The sequence below is a fragment of the Aegilops tauschii genome, chromosome 7, assembly GCF_002575655.3.
Source record: "Aegilops tauschii subsp. strangulata cultivar AL8/78 chromosome 7, Aet v6.0, whole genome shotgun sequence".
Classification (NCBI taxonomy): Eukaryota; Viridiplantae; Streptophyta; class Magnoliopsida; order Poales; family Poaceae; genus Aegilops; species Aegilops tauschii.
The window spans coordinates 333,499,060-333,516,774 of record NC_053041.3 but is presented as its reverse complement, the minus strand read 5'-3'; positions in this window follow the sequence as shown (position 1 = coordinate 333,516,774).

Sequence of the window (17,715 nt, the reverse complement as noted above, 5' to 3'; positions counted from 1 at the left end):
TATGGTGTTCCAGGCGGTATTAGTCGTGAAACAATTTCCACAATTTCTCAATTGTGTGCCAAACTCGTAACTCAGATATTCATCCCTATGATCATATCACAGACATTTTATCCTCTTGTCACGACGATCTTCAACTTCACTCTGAAATTACTTGAACCTTTCAATAATTCAGACTTGTGTTTCATCAAGTAAATATTCTCAGCATCTACTCAAATCATCTGTGAAGTAAGAACATAACGATATCCACTGCGTGCCTCAGCACTCATTGGACTGCACACATCAAATGTATTACTTCCAACAGGTTGCTCTCTTGTTCCATCTTACTGAAAACGAGGCCTTTCAGTCATCTTGCCCATGTGGTATGATTTGCATGTCTCAAGTGATTCAAAATCAAGTGAGTCCAAATGATCCATCTGTATGGACTTTCTTCATGCATATATACTAATAGACATGGTTCGCATGTCTCAATCTTTTCAAAAACGAGTGAGTCCAAAGATCCATCAACATGGAGCTTCTTCATGCGTTTTATACCAATATGACTCAAGTGGCAGTGCCACAAGTATGTGGTACTATCATTACTATCTTATATCTTTTGGCATGAACATGTGTACCACTACGATCGAGATTCAATAAACCATTCATTTTAGGTGCAAGACCATTGAAGGTATTATTCAAATAGACAGAGTAACCATTATTCTCCTTTAATGAATAACCGTATTGCGATAAACATAATCCAATCATGTCTATGCTCAACGCAAACACCAAATAATAATTATTCAGGTTTAACCCCAATCTCGATGGTAGAGGGAGCATGCGATGCTTGATCACATCAACCTTGGAAACACTTCCAACACATATCGTCATCTCACCTTTAGCTAGTCTCCGTTTATTCCGTAGCCTTTTATTTCGAGTTACCAACACTTAGCAACCGAACCAGTATCTAATACCCTGGTGCTACTAGGAGTACTAGTAAAGTACACATTAATATAATGTATATCCAATATACTTCTGTCGACCTTGCCTACCTTCTCATCTACCAAGTATCTAGGGTAGTTCTGCTTCAGTGACCGTTCCCCTCATTACAGAAGCACTTAGTTTCGGGTTTGGGTTCAACCTTGGGTTTCTTCACTAGAGCAGCAACTGATTTGCCGTTTCATGAAGTATCCCTTCTTTCCCTTGCCCTTCTTGAAACTAGTGGTTTTACTAACCATCAACAATTGATGCTCCTACTTGATTTCTACTTTTGCGGTGTCAAACATCGCGAGTTGCTCAAGGATCATCATGTATATCCCTGATATGTTATAGTTCATCATGAAGCTCTAATAGCTTGATGTCAGTGACTATGGAGAACCATCACTATCTCATCTGGAAGATTAAACCCCACTCGATTGAAGCGATTGTAGTACTCAGACAATCTGAGCACATGCTCAACGATTGAGCTTTTCTCCCTTAGTTTGCAGGCTTAAGAAACTTGTCAGAGGTCTCATACCTCTTGACGTGGGCACTAGTCTGAAATCCCAATTTCAGTCTTTGGAACATCTCATATGTTCTGCGACGTTTCAAAACGTCTTTGGCGCCTCAATTCTAAACCGTTAGCATTACGCACTGAACTATCACGTAGTCATCAAAACGTGTATGTCAGATGTTCGCAACATCCACAGACGACGCTCGAGGTTCAGCACACCGAGCGGTGCATTAAGGACATAAGCCTTCTGCGCAGCAATGAGGATAATCCTCAGTTTACGGACCCAGTCCGCATAATTTCTACTATCGACTTTCAACTAAATTTTCTCTAGGAACATATCTTAAACAGTAGAACTAAAGCGTAAGCTACGACATAATTTGCAAAGACCTTTTGACTATGTTCATGATAATTAAGTTCATCTAATTATTTAATGAACTCCCACTCAGATAGACATCCCTCTAGTCATCTAAGTGATACATGATCCGAGTCAACTAGGCCGTGTCCGATCATCACGTGAGACGTACTAGTCATCATCGGTGAACATCTCCATGTTGATCGTATCTACTATACGACTCATGTTTGACCTTTCCGCTCTTGTGTTCCGAGGCCATGTCTGTACATGCTAGGCTCGTCAACTCAACCTAAGTGTTTCGCATGTGTAAATCTGGCTTACACCCACTGTATGCGAACGTTAGAATCTATCACACCCGATCATCACGTGGTGCTTCGAAACAACGAACCTTCGCAACGGTGCACAGTTAGGGGGAACACGTCTCTTGAAATTTTAGTGAGGGATCATCTTATTTATGCTACCGTCGTTCTAAGCAAATAAGATGTAAACATGACAAACATCACATGCAAATCATAAAGTGACATGATATGGCCAATATCATCTTGCGCCTTTGATCTCCATCTTCGAGACGCGGCATGATCACCTTCGTCACCGGCATGACACCATGATCTCCATCATCATGATCTCCATCATCGTGTCTTCATGAAGTTGTCTCGCCAACTATTACTTCTACTACTATGGCTAACGGTTAGCAATAAAGTAAAGTAATTACATGGCGTTTTCATTGACACGTAGGTCATACAATAAATTAAGACAACTCCTATGGCTCCTGCCGGTTGTCATACTCATCGACATGCAAGTCGTGATTCCTATTACAAGAACATGATCAATCTCATACATCACATATATAATTCATCACATCCTTTTGGCCATATCACATCACATAGCATACCCTGCAAAAACAAGTTAGACGTCCTCTAATTGTAGTTGCATGTTTTACATGCCTGCTATGGGTTTCTAGCAAGAACGTTTCTTACGTACGCAAAAGCCACAACGGTGATATGACAATTGCTATTTACCCTTCATAAGGACCCTCTTCATCGAATCCGATCCGACTAAAGTGGGAGAGATAGACACCCGCTAGCCACCTTATGCATCAAGTGCATGTCAGTCGGTGGAACCTGTCTCACGTAAGAGTACGTGTAAGGTCGGTCCGGGCCGCTTCATCCCACAATGCCGCCGAGTCAAGATAAGACTAGTAACGGTAAGCAAATTGAACAAATCATCGCCCACAACTACTTTCTGTTCTACTCGTGCATAGAATCTACGCATAGACCTGGCTCATGATGCCACTGTTAGGGAACGTAGCAGAAATTCAAAATTTTCCTACGTGTCACCAAGATCAATCTAGGAGATGCTAGCAATGAGAGGGGAGGAGTGCATCTACATACCCTTGTAGATCGCGAGCGGAAGCGTTCAAGAGAACGGGGTTGATGGAGTCGTACTCGTCGTGATCCAAATCACCGATGATCCAAGCGCCGAACGGACGGCACCTCCGTGTTCAACACACGTACGGAGCAGCGACGTCTCCTCCTTCTTGATCCAGCAAGGGGGGAGGAGAGGTTGATGGAGATCCAGCAGCACGACGGCGTGGTGGTGGAAGTAGCGGGATCCCGGCAGGGCTTCGCCAAGCGCAAGCGGGGAGGAAGAGGTGTCACGGGAGGGAAGGAGGCGCCAGGGCTTGGGGTGCTGCTCCCATGCACCTCCCCACTATATATAGGGGTGGAGGGGGCTGGTTTCTTGCCCTCCAAGTCCATTGGGGCGTTGGCAAAGGTGGGGGAAAGAAATCCCATCATTTCCCTTCCCCACCGATTGTTATCCCCCTTTTTTAGGGATCTTGATCTTATCCCTTCGGGATATGATCTTATTCCTTCTAAGGTGGGATCTTGGTGCGCCTTGACCAGGGGTGTGGGGCCTTGCCCCCACTACCCACGTTCATGTGGGTCCCCCCATGCAGGTGGGCCCCACTTCGTAACCTTCTAGAACCTTCCCAGTACAATACCAAAAAATCCCGAACATTTTTCGGTGGCCAGAATAGGACTTCCCATATATAAATCTTTACCTCCGGACCATTCTGGAACTCCTCGTGACGTCCGGGATCTCATCCAGGACTCCGAACAACTTTCGGTTAACCGCATACTAATATCTCTACAACTCTAGCGTCACCGAACCTTAAGTGTGTAGACCCTAGGGGTTCGGGAGACATGCAGACATGACCGAGACGACTCTCCGGTCAATAACCAACAGCGGGATCTGGATACCCATGTTGGCTCCCACATGTTCCACGATGATCTCATCGGATGAACCACGATGTCGAGGATTCAATCAATCCCGTATACAATTCCCGTTGTCAATCTGTATGTTACTTGCCCGAGATTCGATCGTTGGTATCCCAATACCTTGTTCAATCTCGTTGCCGGCAAGTCACTTTACTCGTACCGTAACGCATGATCCCGTGGCTAACTCCTTAGTCACATTGAGCTCATTATGATGATGCATTACCGAGTGGGCCCAGAGATACCTCTCCGTCATACGGAGTGACAAATCCCAGTCTCGATTCGTGCTAACCCAACAGACACTTTCGGAGATACCTGTAGAGCACCTTTATAGCCACCCAGTTACGTTGTGACGTTTGGTACACCCAAAGCATTCCTACGGTATCCGGGAGTTGCACAATCTCATGGTCTAAGGAAATGATACTTGACATTAGAAAAGCTCTAGCAAAGGAACTACACGATCTTGTGCTATGCTTAGGATTGGGTCTTGTCCATCACATCATTCTCCTAATGATGTGATCCCGTTATCAATGACATCCAATGTCCATGGTCAGGAAACCATAACCATCTATTGATCAACGAGCTAGTCAATTAGAGGCTTACTAGGGACATGTTGTGGTCTATGTATTCACACATGTATTACGGTTTCCAGTTAATACAATTATAGCATGAACAACAGACAATTATCATGAACAAGGAAATACAATAATAACCATTTTATTATTGCCTCTAGGGCATATTTCCAACAGTCTCCCACTTGCACTAGAGTCAATAATCTAGTTCACATCACCATGTGATTAACACTCAAAGTTCACATCGCCGTGTGACTAATACCCAAGAGTTTACTAGAGTCAATAATCTAGTTCACGTCACCATGTGATTAACACTCAATGAGTTCTAGGGTTTGATCATGTTATGCTTACGAGAGAGGTTTTAGTCAACGGGTCTGCAACATTCAGATCCGTGTGTGGTTTACAAATCTCTATGTCATCTTGTAGATGCAGCTACCACGCGCTACTTGGAGCTATTCCAAATAACTGCTCTACTATACGAATCCGGTTCACTACTCAGAGTCATCCGGATTAGTGTCGAAGTTTGCATCAACGTAACCCTTTACGACGAACCCCCTTTCCACCTCCATAATCGAGAAAATTCCTTAGTCCACTAGATACTAAGGATAAGTTCGGCCGCTGTCATGTGATCCCTTCCTGGATCACTATGGTACCCCTTGACTAACTCATGGCAAGGCACACTTCAGGTGCGGTACACAGCACAGCATATTGTAGAGCCTACGTCTAAAGCATAGGGGACGACCTTCATCCTTTCTCTTTCTTCTGCCGTGGTCAGGTCCTGAGTCTTACTCAATACTCACACCTTGTAACACAGCCAAGAACTCCTTCTTTGCTGATCTATTTTGAACTCCTTCAAAATCTTGTCACGGTATATATTCATTTGAAAGTACTATTAAGCGTTTTTGATCTATCCTTATAGATCTTCATGCTCAATGTTCAAGTAGCTTAATCAAGGTTTTCCATTAAAAACACTTTTCAAATAACCCTGGATGCTTTCCAGAAATTCTACATCATTTCTGATCAACAATATGTTAACAACATATACTCATCAAAAATTCTATAGTGCTCCCACTCACTTCTTTGGAAATACAAGTTTCTCATGAACTTTGTATAAACCCAAAATCTTTGATCATCTCATCAAAGCGTTCATTCCAACTCCAAGATGCTTACTCCAATCCTTAGAAGGATTGCTGGAGCTTTGCATACTTGTTAGCATCTTTCAGGATTGACAAAACCTTCTGGTTGTATCACATACAACCTTTCCTCAAGAAAATCGTCGAGGAAACAATGTTTTGACATCCTATCTGCAAGATTTCATAAATAATGCAGTAACTGCTAATATAATTCTAACAGACTCTTAGCATCGCTACGAGTGAGAAAGTCTCATCGCAGCCAACTCCTTGAACTTGCGGAAAACATCTTAACGACAAGTCGAGCTTTCTTAATGGTGACACTTACCATCATTGTCTGTCTTCCCTTTAAAATCCATCTGTACCCAACAGCCTTACGACCATCAAGTAGTTCTTTCAAAGTCTATACTTTGTTTTCATACATGGATCCTCTCAGATTTTATGGCCTCGAGCCATTCGTCGGAATCCGGGCCCACCATCGCTTCTCCATAGCTCGTAGGTTCATTGTTGTCTAGCAACATGACTTCCAAGACAGGATTACGTACCACTCTGAAGTAGTACGCATCCTTCTCGTCCTATGAGGTTTGGTAGTGACTTGATCTGAAGTTTCATGATCACTATCATAAGCTTCCACTTCAATTGGTGTAGGTGCCACAGGAACAACTTCCTGTGCCCTGCTACACATTAGTTGAAGTGACGGTTCAATGACCTCATCAAGTCTCCACCATCCTCCCACTCAATTCTTTCGAGAGAAACTTTTCCTCGAGAAAGGACCCGTTTCTAGAAACAATCACTTTTGCTTCCAGATCTGAAATAGGAGGTATACCCAACTGTTTTGGGTATTCTATGAAGATGCATTTATCCGCTTTGGGTTCGAGCTTATCAGCCTGAAACTTTTTCAAATAAGCGTCACAGCCCCAAACTTTTAAGAAACGACAGCTTAGGTTTCTCTAAACCATAGTTCATACGGTGTCGTCTCAACGGAATTGTGTGGTGCCCTATTTAAAGTAAATGCGGTTGTCTCTAATGCCTAACCCATAAACGATAGTTGTAATTTGATAAGAGACATCATGGTATGCACCATATCCAATAGGGTGCAGTTATGATGTTCGGACACACCATCACAATATGGTGTTCCAGGCGGTATTAGTCGTGAAACAATTTCCACAATTTCTTAATTGTGTGCCAAACTCGTAACGCAGATATTCATCTCTATGATCATATCACAGACATTTTATCCTCTTGTCACGACGATCTTCAACTTCACTCTGAAATTACTTGAACCTTTCAATATTCAGACTTGTGTTTCATCAAGTAAATATTCTCAGCATCTACTCAAATCATCTGTGAAGTAAGAACATAACGATATCCACTGCGTGCCTCAGCACTCATTGGACTGCACACATCAAATGTATTACTTCCAACAGGTTGCTCTCTTGTTCCATCTTACTGAAAACGAGGCCTTTCAGTCATCTTGCCCATGTGGTATGATTTGCATGTCTCAAGTGATTCAAAATCAAGTGAGTCCAAATGATCCATCTGTATGGACTTTCTTCATGCATATATACTAATAGACATGGTTCGCATGTCTCAATCTTTTCAAAAACGAGTGAGTCCAAAGATCCATCAACATGGAGCTTCTTCATGCGTTTTATACCAATATGACTCAAGTGGCAGTGCCACAAGTATGTGGTACTATCATTACTATCTTATATCTTTTGGCATGAACATGTGTACCACTACGATCGAGATTCAATAAACCATTCATTTTAGGTGCAAGACCATTGAAGGTATTATTCAAATAGACAGAGTAACCATTATTCTCCTTTAATGAATAACCGTATTGCGATAAACATAATCCAATCATGTCTATGCTCAACGCAAACACCAAATAATAATTATTCAGGTTTAACCCCAATCTCGATGGTAGAGGGAGCATGCGATGCTTGATCACATCAACCTTGCAAACACTTCCAACACATATCGTCATCTCACCTTTAGCTAGTCTCCGTTTATTCCGTAGCCTTTTATTTCGAGTTACCAACACTTAGCAACCGAACCAGTATCTAATACCCTGGTGCTACTAGGAGTACTAGTAAAGTACACATTAATATAATGTATATCCAATATACTTCTGTCGACCTTGCCTACCTTCTCATCTACCAAGTATCTAGGGTAGTTCTGCTTCAGTGACCGTTCCCCTCATTACAGAAGCACTTAGTTTCGGGTTTGGGTTCAACCTTGGGTTTCTTCACTAGAGCAGCAACTGATTTGCCGTTTCATGAAGTATCCCTTCTTTCCCTTGCCCTTCTTGAAACTAGTGGTTTTACTAACCATCAACAATTGATGCTCCTACTTGATTTCTACTTTTGCGGTGTCAAACATCGCGAGTTGCTCAAGGATCATCATGTATATCCCTGATATGTTATAGTTCATCATGAAGCTCTAATAGCTTGATGTCAGTGACTATGGAGAACCATCACTATCTCATCTGGAAGATTAAACCCCACTCGATTGAAGCGATTGTAGTACTCAGACAATCTGAGCACATGCTCAACGATTGAGCTTTTCTCCCTTAGTTTGCAGGCTTAAGAAACTTGTCAGAGGTCTCATACCTCTTGACGCGGGCACTAGTCTGAAATCCCAATTTCAGTCTTTGGAACATCTCATATGTTCTGCGACGTTTCAAAACGTCTTTGGCGCCTCAATTCTAAACCGTTAGCATTACGCACTGAACTATCACGTAGTCATCAAAACGTGTATGTCAGATGTTCGCAACATCCACAGACGACGCTCGAGGTTCAGCACACCGAGCGGTGCATTAAGGACATAAGCCTTCTGCGCAGCAATGAGGATAATCCTCAGTTTACGGACCCAGTCCGCATAATTTCTACTATCGACTTTCAACTAAATTTTCTCTAGGAACATATCTTAAACAGTAGAACTAAAGCGTAAGCTACGACATAATTTGCAAAGACCTTTTGACTATGTTCATGATAATTAAGTTCATCTAATTATTTAATGAACTCCCACTCAGATAGACATCCCTCTAGTCATCTAAGTGATACATGATCCGAGTCAACTAGGCCGTGTCCGATCATCACGTGAGACGTACTAGTCATCATCGGTGAACATCTCCATGTTGATCGTATCTACTATACGACTCATGTTTGACCTTTCCGCTCTTGTGTTCCGAGGCCATGTCTGTACATGCTAGGCTCGTCAACTCAACCTAAGTGTTTCGCATGTGTAAATCTGGCTTACACCCACTGTATGCGAACGTTAGAATCTATCACACCCGATCATCACGTGGTGCTTCGAAACAACGAACCTTCGCAACGGTGCACAGTTAGGGGGAACACGTCTCTTGAAATTTTAGTGAGGGATCATCTTATTTATGCTACCGTCGTTCTAAGCAAATAAGATGTAAACATGACAAACATCACATGCAAATCATAAAGTGACATGATATGGCCAATATCATCTTGCGCCTTTGATCTCCATCTTCGAGACGCGGCATGATCACCTTCGTCACCGGCATGACACCATGATCTCCATCATCATGATCTCCATCATCGTGTCTTCATGAAGTTGTCTCGCCAACTATTACTTCTACTACTATGGCTAACGGTTAGCAATAAAGTAAAGTAATTACATGGCGTTTTCATTGACACGTAGGTCATACAATAAATTAAGACAACTCCTATGGCTCCTGCCGGTTGTCATACTCATCGACATGCAAGTCGTGATTCCTATTACAAGAACATGATCAATCTCATACATCACATATATAATTCATCACATCCTTTTGGCCATATCACATCACATAGCATACCCTGCAAAAACAAGTTAGACGTCCTCTAATTGTAGTTGCATGTTTTACATGCCTGCTATGGGTTTCTAGCAAGAACGTTTCTTACGTACGCAAAAGCCACAACGGTGATATGACAATTGCTATTTACCCTTCATAAGGACCCTCTTCATCGAATCCGATCCGACTAAAGTGGGAGAGATAGACACCCGCTAGCCACCTTATGCATCAAGTGCATGTCAGTCGGTGGAACCTGTCTCACGTAAGAGTACGTGTAAGGTCGGTCCGGGCCGCTTCATCCCACAATGCCGCCGAGTCAAGATAAGACTAGTAACGGTAAGCAAATTGAACAAATCATCGCCCACAACTACTTTCTGTTCTACTCGTGCATAGAATCTACGCATAGACCTGGCTCATGATGCCACTGTTAGGGAACGTAGCAGAAATTCAAAATTTTCCTACGTGTCACCAAGATCAATCTAGGAGATGCTAGCAATGAGAGGGGAGGAGTGCATCTACATACCCTTGTAGATCGCGAGCGGAAGCGTTCAAGAGAACGGGGTTGATGGAGTCGTACTCGTCGTGATCCAAATCACCGATGATCCAAGCGCCGAACGGACGGCACCTCCGTGTTCAACACACGTACGGAGCAGCGACGTCTCCTCCTTCTTGATCCAGCAAGGGGGGAGGAGAGGTTGATGGAGATCCAGCAGCACGACGGCGTGGTGGTGGAAGTAGCGGGATCCCGGCAGGGCTTCGCCAAGCGCAAGCGGGGAGGAAGAGGTGTCACGGGAGGGAAGGAGGCGCCAGGGCTTGGGGTGCTGCTCCCATGCACCTCCCCACTATATATAGGGGTGGAGGGGGCTGGTTTCTTGCCCTCCAAGTCCATTGGGGCGTTGGCAAAGGTGGGGGAAAGAAATCCCATCATTTCCCTTCCCCACCGATTGTTATCCCCCTTTTTTAGGGATCTTGATCTTATCCCTTCAGGATATGATCTTATTCCTTCTAAGGTGGGATCTTGGTGCGCCTTGACCAGGGGTGTGGGGCCTTGCCCCCACTACCCACGTTCATGTGGGTCCCCCCATGCAGGTGGGCCCCACTTCGTAACCTTCTAGAACCTTCCCAGTACAATACCAAAAAATCCCGAACATTTTTCGGTGGCCAGAATAGGACTTCCCATATATAAATCTTTACCTCCGGACCATTCTGGAACTCCTCGTGACGTCCGGGATCTCATCCAGGACTCCGAACAACTTTCGGTTAACCGCATACTAATATCTCTACAACTCTAGCGTCACCGAACCTTAAGTGTGTAGACCCTAGGGGTTCGGGAGACATGCAGACATGACCGAGACGACTCTCCGGTCAATAACCAACAGCGGGATCTGGATACCCATGTTGGCTCCCACATGTTCCACGATGATCTCATCGGATGAACCACGATGTCGAGGATTCAATCAATCCCGTATACAATTCCCGTTGTCAATCTGTATGTTACTTGCCCGAGATTCGATCGTTGGTATCCCAATACCTTGTTCAATCTCGTTGCCGGCAAGTCACTTTACTCGTACCGTAACGCATGATCCCGTGGCTAACTCCTTAGTCACATTGAGCTCATTATGATGATGCATTACCGAGTGGGCCCAGAGATACCTCTCCGTCATACGGAGTGACAAATCCCAGTCTCGATTCGTGCTAACCCAACAGACACTTTCGGAGATACCTGTAGTGCACCTTTATAGCCACCCAGTTACGTTGTGACGTTTGGTACACCCAAAGCATTCCTACGGTATCTGGGAGTTGCACAATCTCATGGTCTAAGGAAATGATACTTGACATTAGAAAAGCTCTAGCAAAGGAACTACACGATCTTGTGCTATGCTTAGGATTGGGTCTTGTCCATCACATCATTCTCCTAATGATGTGATCCCGTTATCAATGACATCCAATGTCCATGGTCAGGAAACCATAACCATCTATTGATCAACGAGCTAGTCAATTAGAGGCTTACTAGGGACATGTTGTGGTCTATGTATTCACACATGTATTACGGTTTCCAGTTAATACAATTATAGCATGAACAACAGACAATTATCATGAACAAGGAAATACAATAATAACCATTTTATTATTGCCTCTAGGGCATATTTCCAACAGTCTCCCACTTGCACTAGAGTCAATAATCTAGTTCACATCACCATGTGATTAACACTCAAAGTTCACATCGCCGTGTGACTAATACCCAAGAGTTTACTAGAGTCAATAATCTAGTTCACGTCACCATGTGATTAACACTCAATGAGTTCTAGGGTTTGATCATGTTATGCTTACGAGAGAGGTTTTAGTCAACGGGTCTGCAACATTCAGATCCGTGTGTGGTTTACAAATCTCTATGTCATCTTGTAGATGCAGCTACCACGCGCTACTTGGAGCTATTCCAAATAACTGCTCTACTATACGAATCCGGTTCACTACTCAGAGTCATCCGGATTAGTGTCGAAGTTTGCATCAACGTAACCCTTTACGACGAACCCCCTTTCCACCTCCATAATCGAGAAAATTCCTTAGTCCACTAGATACTAAGGATAAGTTCGGCCGCTGTCATGTGATCCCTTCCTGGATCACTATGGTACCCCTTGACTAACTCATGGCAAGGCACACTTCAGGTGCGGTACACAGCACAGCATATTGTAGAGCCTACGTCTAAAGCATAGGGGACGACCTTCATCCTTTCTCTTTCTTCTGCCGTGGTCAGGTCCTGAGTCTTACTCAATACTCACACCTTGTAACACAGCCAAGAACTCCTTCTTTGCTGATCTATTTTGAACTCCTTCAAAATCTTGTCACGGTATATATTCATTTGAAAGTACTATTAAGCGTTTTTGATCTATCCTTATAGATCTTCATGCTCAATGTTCAAGTAGCTTAATCAAGGTTTTCCATTAAAAACACTTTTCAAATAACCCTGGATGCTTTCCAGAAATTCTACATCATTTCTGATCAACAATATGTTAACAACATATACTCATCAAAAATTCTATAGTGCTCCCACTCACTTCTTTGGAAATACAAGTTTCTCATGAACTTTGTATAAACCCAAAATCTTTGATCATCTCATCAAAGCGTTCATTCCAACTCCAAGATGCTTACTCCAATCCTTAGAAGGATTGCTGGAGCTTTGCATACTTGTTAGCATCTTTCAGGATTGACAAAACCTTCTGGTTGTATCACATACAACCTTTCCTCAAGAAAATCGTCGAGGAAACAATGTTTTGACATCCTATCTGCAAGATTTCATAAATAATGCAGTAACTGCTAATATAATTCTAACAGACTCTTAGCATCGCTACGAGTGAGAAAGTCTCATCGCAGCCAACTCCTTGAACTTGCGGAAAACATCTTAACGACAAGTCGAGCTTTCTTAATGGTGACACTTACCATCATTGTTTGTCTTCCCTTTAAAATCCATCTGTACCCAACAGCCTTACGACCATCAAGTAGTTCTTTCAAAGTCTATACTTTGTTTTCATACATGGATCCTCTCAGATTTTATGGCCTCGAGCCATTCGTCGGAATCCGGGCCCACCATCGCTTCTCCATAGCTCGTAGGTTCATTGTTGTCTAGCAACATGACTTCCAAGACAGGATTACGTACCACTCTGAAGTAGTACGCATCCTTCTCGTCCTATGAGGTTTGGTAGTGACTTGATCTGAAGTTTCATGATCACTATCATAAGCTTCCACTTCAATTGGTGTAGGTGCCACAGGAACAACTTCCTGTGCCCTGCTACACATTAGTTGAAGTGACGGTTCAATGACCTCATCAAGTCTCCACCATCCTCCCACTCAATTCTTTCGAGAGAAACTTTTCCTCGAGAAAGGACCCGTTTCTAGAAACAATCACTTTTGCTTCCAGATCTGAAATAGGAGGTATACCCAACTGTTTTGGGTATTCTATGAAGATGCATTTATCCGCTTTGGGTTCGAGCTTATCAGCCTGAAACTTTTTCAAATAAGCGTCACAGCCCCAAACTTTTAAGAAACGACAGCTTAGGTTTCTCTAAACCATAGTTCATACGGTGTCGTCTCAACGGAATTGTGTGGTGCCCTATTTAAAGTAAATGCGGTTGTCTCTAATGCCTAACCCATAAACGATAGTTGTAATTTGATAAGAGACATCATGGTATGCACCATATCCAATAGGGTGCAGTTATGATGTTCGAACACACCATCACAATATGGTGTTCCAGGCGGTATTAGTCGTGAAACAATTTCCACAATTTCTTAATTGTGTGCCAAACTCGTAACGCAGATATTCATCTCTATGATCATATCACAGACATTTTATCCTCTTGTCACGACGATCTTCAACTTCACTCTGAAATTACTTGAACCTTTCAATATTCAGACTTGTGTTTCATCAAGTAAATATTCTCAGCATCTACTCAAATCATCTGTGAAGTAAGAACATAACGATATCCACTGCGTGCCTCAGCACTCATTGGACTGCACACATCAAATGTATTACTTCCAACAAGTTGCTCTCTTGTTCCATCTTACTGAAAACGAGGCCTTTCAGTCATCTTGCCCATGTGGTATGATTTGCATCTCTCAAGTGATTCAAAATCAAGTGAGTCCAAATGATCCATCTGTATGGACTTTCTTCATGCATATATATTAATAGACATGGTTCGCATGTCTCAATCTTTTCAAAAACGAGTGAGTCCAAAGATCCATCAACATGGAGCTTCTTCATGCGTTTTATACCAATATGACTCAAGTGGCAGTGCCACAAGTATGTGGTACTATCATTACTATCTTATATCTTTTGGCATGAACATGTGTATCACTACGATCGAGATTCAATAAACCATTCATTTTAGGTGCAAGACCATTGAAGGTATTATTCAAATAGATAGAGTAACCATTATTCTCCTTTAATGAATAACCGTATTGCGATAAACATAATCCAATCATGTTTATGCTCAACGCAAACACCAAATAATTATTATTCAGGTTTAACCCCAATCTCGATGGTAGAGGGAGCATGCGATGCTTGATCACATCAACCTTGCAAACACTTCCAACACATATCGTCATCTCACCTTTAGCTAGTCTCCGTTTATTCCGTAGCCTTTTATTTCGAGTTACCAACACTTAGCAACCGAACCAGTATCTAATACCCTGGTGCTACTAGGAGTACTAGTAAAGTACACATTAATATAATGTATATCCAATATACTTCTGTCGACCTTGCCTACCTTCTCATCTACCAAGTATCTAGGGTAGTTCTGCTTCAGTGACCGTTCCCCTCATTACAGAAGCACTTAGTTTCGGGTTTGGGTTCAACCTTGGGTTTCTTCACTAGAGCAGCAACTGATTCGCCGTTTCATGAAGTATCCCTTCTTTCCCTTGCCCTTCTTGAAACTAGTGGTTTTACTAACCATCAACAATTGATGCTCCTACTTGATTTCTAGTTTCGCGGTGTCAAACATCGCGAGTTGCTCAAGGATCATCATGTCTATCCCTGATATGTTATAGTTCATCATGAAGCTCTAATAGCTTGATGTCAGTGACTATGGAGAACCATCACTATCTCATCTGGAAGATTAACCCCCACTCGATTCAAGCGATTGTAGTACTCAGACAATCTGAGCACATGCTCAACGATTGAGCTTTTCTCCCTTAGTTTGTAGGCTTAAGAAACTTGTCAGAGGTCTCATACCTCTTGACGTGAGCACTAGTCTGAAATCCCAATTTCAGTCTTTGGAACATCTCATATGTTCTGCGACGTTTCAAAACGTCTTTGGCGCCTCAATTCTAAACCGTTAGCATTACGCACTGAACTATCACGTAGTCATCAAAACGTGTATGTCAGATGTTCGCAACATCCACAGACGACGCTCGAGGTTCAGCACACCAAGCGGTGCATTAAGGACATAAGCCTTCTGCGCAGCAATGAGGATAATCCTCAGTTTACGGACCCAGTCCGCATAATTTCTACTATCGACTTTCAACTAAATTTTCTCTAGGAACATATCTTAAACAGTAGAACTAAAGCGTAAGCTACGACATAATTTGCAAAGACCTTTTGACTATGTTCATGATAATTAAGTTCATCTAATTATTTAATGAACTCCCACTCAGATAGACATCCCTCTAGTCATCTAAGTGATACATGATACGAGTCAACTAGGCCGTGTCCGATCATCACGTGAGACATACTAGTCATCATCGGTGAATATCTCCATGTTGATCGTATCTACTATACGACTCATGTTCGACCTTTCGGTCTCTTGTGTTCCGAGGCCATGTCTGTACATGCTAGGCTCGTCAAGTCAACCTAAGTGTTTCGCATGTGTAAATCTGGCTTACACCCGTTGTATGCGAGCGTTAGAATCTATCACACCTGATCATCACGTGGTGCTTCGAAACAACGAACCTTCGCAACAGTGCACAGTTAGGGGGAACACGTCTCTTGAAATTTTAGTGAGGGATCATCCTATTTATGCTACCGTCGTTCTAAGCAAATAAGATGTAAACATGACAAACATCACATGCAAATCATAAAGTGACATGATATGGCCAATATCATCTTGCCCCTTTGATCTCCATCTTCGAGGCGCGGCATGATCACCTTCGTCACCGGCATGACACCATGATCTCCATCATCGTGTCTTCATGAAGTTGCTCGCCAACTATTACTTCTATTACTATGGCTAACGGTTAGCAATAAAGTAAAGTAATTACATGGCGTTTTCATTGACACGTAGGTCATACAATAAATTAAGACAACTCCTATGGCTCCTGCCAGTTGTCATACTCATCGACATGCAAGTCGTGATTCCTATTACAAGAACATGATCAATCTCATACATCACATATATAATTCATCACATCCTTTTGGCCATATCACATCACATAGCATACCCTGCAAAAACAAGTTAGACGTCCTCTAATTGTTGTTGCATGTTTTACGTGGCTGCTATGGGTTTCTAGCAAGAACGTTTCATACCTACGCAAAAGCCACAACGGTGATATGACAATTGCTATTTACCCTTCATAATGACCCTCTTCATCGAATCCGATCCGACTAACGTGGGAGAGACAGACACCCGCTAGCCACCTTATGCATCAAGTGCATGTGAGTCGGTGGAACCTGTCTCATGTAAGAGTACGTGTAAGGTCGGTCCGGGCCGCTTCATCCCACAATGCCGCTGAATCAAGATAATACTAGTAACGGTAAGCAAATTGAACAAATCATCGCCCACAACTACTTTCTGTTCTACTCGTGCATAGAATCTACGCATAGACCTGGCTCATGATGCCACTATTAGGGAACGTAGCAGAAATTCTAAATTTTCCTACGTGTCACCAAGATCAATCTAGGAGATGCTAGCAATGAGAGTGGAGGAGTGCATCTACATACCCTTGTAGATCGCGAGCGGAAGCGTTCAAGAGAACGGGGTTGATGGAGTCGTACTCGTCGTGATCCAAATCACCGATGATCCTAGCGCCGAACGGACGGCACCTCCGTGTTCAACACACGTACGGAGCAGCGACGTCTCCTCCTTCTTGATACAGCAAGGGGGAAGGAGAGGTTGATGGAGATCCAGCAGCACGACGGCGTGGTGGTGGAAGTAGCGGGATCCCGGCAGGGCTTCGTCAAGCGCAAGCGGGGAGGAAGAGGTGCTGCTCCCATGCGCCTCCCCACTATATATAGGGGTGGAGGGGGCTGGTTTCTTGCCCTCCAATTCCATTGGGGCGTTGCCAAAGGTGGGGGAAAGAAATCCCATCATTTCCCTTCCCCACCGATTGTTATCCCCCCTTTCTAGGGATCTTGATCTTATCCCTTCGGGATATGATCTTATTCCTTCTAAGGTGGGATCTTGGTGCGCCTTGACCAGGGGTGTGGGGCCTTGCCCCCACTACCCACGTTCATGTGGGTCCCCCAATGCAGGTGGGCCCCACTTCGGAACCTTCTAGAACCTTCCCGGTACAATACCGAAAAATCCCGAACATTTTCCGGTGGCCAAAATAAGACTTCCCATATATAAATCTTTACCTCCGGACCATTCCGGAACTCCTCGTGACGTCCGGGATCTCATC